We start from the raw sequence: 6,342 nt of genomic DNA on the forward strand, positions 1-6,342 counted from the left end.
GTTTCTCTTTTTGGTCGTCGTAGTTTCATCTAACTTCCTGTCTAAGATTTGTGGAACACTTGACCAAATGTTGTGGGATTAATTCTGTGGCTAAATGCTCCTGACTGTAGGGAGCGAGGACATTTTGGACTTGACTTTTATGATTCAGAATCATTAAAGATCCTTACACTCACTTTATTGCCGCGATCTGTTGATGAGTATCTGTGGCCGTGTTTCACTCCTCAGTGAGCTGGTAACTCGGCCGCTGCAGTCTTGTCTTCTTCTGGTCCTAAACGTTACAGAGGCTGCATGTTTGTTTGTTTGACACGACATCTTGATGCTTTTTTTCCTTCATGCTTTACAGAGATTTTCACTGGCCAAAAATTCATGTGGCAGAAAAATTGAAAAACAATTCAAACTCTGAAAGTTTGGCCCAGTCAGGATTGTGAATAGTTTTCGCACTGGTTGGTTGCATGTATTTGCTTCTTCTCCTTCCTCGTCCGTCGTCTCTTCTCCCGTTTCAAATGAAGATGCCAAAACTTCTGTGAGCGTTGGATGGAGGCGAGCGATGCACCTCGTCATGTGACTGGATGTATGACGTAGACTATAAACATTTCTAGACTACAGAATGAAGAAAACCCAGCTGAGGTTTTACATTTTCATAAAAGCGGGCGAGAACAATTCTGGGAAAACTGTGTTCCCGTCTGTCCTGCAGTCAGCGCTCCTCTTCACGTCACCACACCTCTCCGTCTTTTTGTCAGCTCGTTCTCCTCTTCAAGTGTTTCTCAGTGCTCCACCTGTCGGTGAGTTAAACCCTCACCAGTTTGCTGCTCCTGGAGAAGATGGAACTGGCCGCCTCACCTTTTCCTCCACTGCAGGTAAACTAAAGGTTCTGCTCTCAGGACCGCCTCTTTATGGAGCGTGATAAGAGCGTAACGTTTCCAGCAGCTTGAATGTTTTGCTGAGTGGATGAATCAGTGACTTCAGAGGCTTTAATTCAAACCTCAGACACAGTTTGTGTCCTCAGATGTGAGCCGAGCCGTCGTCCTCGTCCAGCAGGTGGCGATGATGAGCGGTCCAGCCCTCACCTGTGTGCAGGTGATCAGACTGTAGCAGTTTGTGTGTTTATCACTGATGTTTCTGTACTTTCAGTCGTGTTTTCTTCTTAAATCTCGTCTCTCATGTTTCCTCGTCACAAAGCTCTGCGGAGGATGAAACGTATCTGTTTTTATGAACACTGCGATCACCTCGCGCTGCATCCAGCGAGCAGCGTTGTTGTTCCATCTGAGTTCATGTGAATGCATTTTGTACACTGTGTATAGAAAAAGAGGAGGAATCTGTTTCCTAGCAACGGCTTTAATAGATGAGAGAAACTCCCGTAGTCTCGTTATTGCGAGAGGCTTTTAAAGATGTCACTTTAAAGTTCCCGAGGAAACATGAAAACAGATCTGCAGCCTGTCAATCCAACGGGAATCCCTCAGAGGCCGACGGAGCTCCGCAAACATTTACTTTACCTGTGTGATCCACAGGGAGGAGGAAGAGGAGGAAGAGGAGGAGGAGGGGGAGGAGGAGGAGGAGGAGGAGGAGGAGGAGGAGGAAGAGGAAGGGGAGGGGGAGGAGGAGGAGGAGGAGGAGGAGGAGGAGGAGGAGGAAGAGGAAGGGGAGGAGGAGGAAGAGGAGGAGGAGCAGGAGGAGGAGAAGGAGGAGGAGAAGGAGGAGGAGGAAGAGGAAGGGGAGGAGGAGGAAGAGGAGGAGGAGCAGGAGGAGGAGAAGGAGAAGGAGAAGGAGGAAGAGGAAGAGGAAGAGGAGGAGGAGCAGGAGGAGAAGGAGGAAGAGGAGAAGGAGGAAGAGGAGGAGGAGAAGGAGAAGGAGGAAGAGGAGGAGGAAGAGGAGAAGGAGGAGCCAACAGAATAACAAGGAGCAAGAAGCTCAGAGCTGATTATCACTTTCTTTAAATACATGTTCAAAATGTAAAGGAGTCAGTCGACTCTAATCAACAGTTTGTGTTAAATGCACATTTTCATCTCATTATCTGAGTTCAGTGTGAAGGGTCACATTAACAAGTTCATTATTCAAGTTTCAAACATTAACGTGATGCATTTCATCTGTTTCTGTCTCCTGTGATGATTCTACATCACACTATTTAATTTATACACACCAACTCAACATTATATAAACACATATTAGATGTGACCTTTACACTGAACACTGTGAGAGAGTCAGATTAAAATGTACATGCAGTTAAAAAGCCTCAGGTCTGTGCTGCAGCACAACAATCTGAGTGGGACGAAACGTGAAGTCTGAATTTAGAGGAAAGAGTTTCCCATGAATGATCGTTCTCAGAGGACTCAACTCGGATCGAACTTGTCCGACCTCACAAAAGTTTTAGCTTCATCACGTGGTCAAATACTCAGACAGTCGGAGGGAAACGTTGGTACATGAGCTGCTGAGTTCAAGTAAACGTACGTATGAAAGAGATTTTCACGTGATCAGCTGGTGTTTAAACGTCTGGCGGCCATGTTGTTCCCACACATGAACACACTGAGGTCAGGTGACACACACCTGACCTGTTTCCCTCTTTTCTTCATTACTCATTCGTAATTTGGATTTTGAAGATATTTTACATTTCAACATTTAAATGTCTAAAACCGACATGTATTTCTACATCTTGTTGTCTTGTGTATTTTCATCATCACAATCATCAAACCAGTTTAGTTGAAGGAAGCAGCTGTCACTTGTGGAGAGAGAGGGAGAGTGAGGAGGTGAATAAATACATGAAACATCTCGTCAGGTCTCCATCGCGGAGGACAATCGTATGATGATGAAGAGCAGCAGGTGATGAACGTGTCCGAGTGTTTGAATCCAGGTCAGCCTCTGAGTGAAGTCAGAGACTCTGGTTCTGGTTCTGGTTCTCTCTGAAGTAAAGTCCAGTTCCCCTCCAGCTCCAGTCAGCAGAACAGAACCTGGAGGTCCGCTCCGGATCACTGCTGCAGTCGGGCTGATCAGCATGAGAGAAGTTAGAAAGTTCATCTCTGAGTTCTGATGCTGTCGGATCAGAACAGAACCTGATGAGACTCCAGGTGTTTATTCCTCCAGAACATCTGGACTTTCAGTGACGGTCAGCTACGTGTTTGATTTACTTTTAATTGAGACGCAGCTGCTGGCAGAACATTCTGTGTTTAAGGACCCAACAAACACCACCCTGCATCTGAGCAATGCATTATGGGAGTTTGGTTTGGGTCCAACAAGAAGAAAGTTTACTGTAAATCTTCTATTGTTGTGTTGTGAGTAAATCTGGTCCCACAGAAACTGATTCTTTCAACCCTGATGGGGAATTAAAATGGTGCATGTGATTAACAATCTACTGAGCCCACAGCATCACACTCTGGTACCGAGTCCACCCCTGCCTCTCACGAGGGTCAGCATCCCCTCCTCCTCCTCCTCCTCCTCCTCGTCTTCCTCGTCCTCCTCGTCTTCATCCTCGTCCTCCTCCTCCTCCTCCTTCTCCTCGTCCTCCTCCTCCTCGTCCTCCTCGTCGTCCTCCTCGTCCTCCTCGTCTTCCTCGTCCTCCTCGTCTTCATCCTCGTCCTCCTCCTCCTCCTCCTCCTCGTCCTCGTCCTCGTCCTCCTCCTCCTCCTCGTCCTCCTCGTCCTCCTCCTCGTCCTCCTCGTCTTCCTCGTCCTTCTCGTCTTCATCCTCGTCTTCCTCATCCTCCTCCTCGTCCTCGTCCTCCTCCTCCTCGTCTTCCTCCTCCTCCTCGTCTTCATCCTCGTCTTCCTCATCCTCCTCGTCCTCCTCCTCCTCCTCGTCCTCGTCCTCCTTCTCCTCGTCCTCCTCCTCCTCCTCGTCCTCGTCCTCCTCCTCCTCCTCCTCCTCCTCGTCCTCCTCGTCGTCGTCCTCCTCCTCCTCGTCCTCCTCGTCTTCCTCGTCCTTCTCGTCTTCATCCTCGTCTTCCTGATCCTCCTCCTCGTCCTCCTCCTCCTCCTCCTCCTCGTCTTCCTCCTCCTCCTCGTCTTCATCCTCGTCTTCCTCATCCTCCTCCTCCTCCTTCTCCTCCTCCTCCTCGTCCTCGTCCTCGTCCTCGTCCTCCTCCTCCTCGTCCTCCTCGTCGTCCTCCTCCTCCTCCTCCTTGTCCTCGTCCTCCTTCTCCTCGTCCTCCTCCTCGTCCTCATCCTCCTCCTCCTCCTCCTCGTCTTCCTCGTCCTTCTCGTCTTCATCCTCGTCTTCCTCATCCTCCTCCTCGTCCTCCTCCTCCTTGTCCTCGTCCTCCTTCTCCTCGTCCTCCTCCTCCTCCTCGTCCTCATCCTCCTCCTCCTCCTCCTCGTCTTCCTCGTCCTTCTCGTCTTCATCCTCGTCTTCCTCATCCTCCTCCTCGTCCTCGTCCTCCTCCTCCTCCTCATCCTCCTCGTCCTCCTCCTCCTCCTCGTCTTCATCCTCGTCCTCCTCATCCTCCTTCTCTTCCTCCTTCTCATCCTCCTTCTCCTCCTCCTCGTCCTCCTCGTCCTCCTCCTCATCCTCCTTCTCTTCCTCCTTCTCATCCTCCTTCTCCTCCTCCTCGTCCTCCTCGTCCTCCTCCTCCTCCTCCTCGTCCTCCTCCTCATCCTCCTTCTCTTCCTCCTTCTCATCCTCCTTCTCCTCCTCCTCGTCCTCCTCGTCCTCCTCCTCATCCTCCTCCTCCTCCTCCTCCTCCTGCTCTCTGTGGGAGGTGTAACTCTGGTTTAGTGAGTGTGTGTTCATTGAGCCGTGTGCTGACCGACATTTACACACCAATCCCCCGGCTGACTTCATCTCCACATAATAAAGTTATTAAATACTTAGATTAAAGCATAAAGTGTGAATCCCAGCAGAGGCTCCTGTCTGTGGACGCTTCAGAGCTGTTTCTGTCTCACAGTTTCACTCAGTGTTTCTGCTCTGAAATGTGATTTAGCGTCCTCGTCTCCAGTCGTCACCGGCACAGTAACAAGCTTCTCTTCTTTTTGGTGCTTCGCTGGACAAAGTCTCCGAGTCGGTGTGTCGCCGTCTGTTTCTGTGTGGCTCGTGATGTAACAACTGTACGGTGGCGAGGTCACACAGTCGCGGTCGTCTCTCGGTCCTCGCGGAGTCTCCGGGGACTCGGCAGGCTGTCGGACGGACTGGATTTGTGACCCGTGTCAGTGGAGATAAGAGCTCGGTTTGGTTTTCTATTTTTGAAGCGCTTCATAACTTTAAATGAGATTGCTGTGTGGGCTGAGACCGTCCTGGTTTGTAAAGTGTCTTCTGAAGGAGCATCAATACCACCAAGTGAAAATACTGTTATTTTAGTTAAAGTAAGAAAATACATGTGTGTGTGTTTCAGACACAAATACTTCTACATACAGTTGTTGTGTGAGTGTGGAGGACCTGCTGAGAGTCACGTGGATCCAGTTTCAGTAATCTGAGTCCAGATCTACAGTGACCTCTCCTGTCAGTCTAAAGGTCTCCTCTCCACCTCCTGTGGTTAATGTAATATCTTCCATTGATCTCTGCTGAACAGAACAGGGTCGGTGTGAGAGCAGCAGCACCAGAACCAGCAGCCATGTTTATAGCAGCAGCAGAGACGACGATGACGTGAAGCACCGCGATGATACAGTGCTCGAGCTTTTATCTGAACAAAGTCTTGAATCTCTTAATTTACAGTCACATGGTGTTTAAAATCAAACCAGTGTGACGCTGACTGTCGTACAAACAGTCTGAACACACGTCAGATACATCAGCACAGTTTCCTGCAGCGGTCAGACCACAGAGACGTGACGACGCTGACGTCCACGTGTCCCTGCACGAGCAGAACCACCAGACTGTGCAGGGTGAGAAACAGGCTGTGATGATGGAGAACAAACAGGTGGGAGGAACATTTTGTTATAATGAAGCTGTTAGCATGATTCATTCTCTGTAGCAACAGGGATTTTGAAAATGCTAACATGTACGACAGAGAGCAGGAGAACGGCGACTGAAAGAGTCGGCCCATGGCAGACTTTGAACACACCGTCTACATCCGGTGAGTCCGACTATCAGCACAGCTGCTGTCTTCCTCCTGTAAACCGTCCAATCAACAGTCACACAGGTGTGTGTTGTTTCTGTCTTCAGACTCCCACACGGCTCCCAAGGTTAACGTTTGAAGTAAATATGCAAACCTTGAAGTCAAAAACAGGAAAGAAGACGTCTGTCTGTGATGTTGGAACACAGTAACGGAGGGATTTAGAGGGTTAATCTGTATTCAAGGCTGCACGGGGAGAATGGAGCGTTTAAGCCTTTTGTTTTGGTGTGATCTGTGGTTTCCTTGAGTTGCTTCTGATTTTAATTAGCCCGACTTTTCAAAAGGAAACGTGGTTCTTACAGGCCAGTTGT

This window comes from Acanthopagrus latus, chromosome 12 (assembly GCF_904848185.1).
Source record: "Acanthopagrus latus isolate v.2019 chromosome 12, fAcaLat1.1, whole genome shotgun sequence".
Taxonomy (NCBI): Eukaryota; Metazoa; Chordata; class Actinopteri; order Spariformes; family Sparidae; genus Acanthopagrus; species Acanthopagrus latus.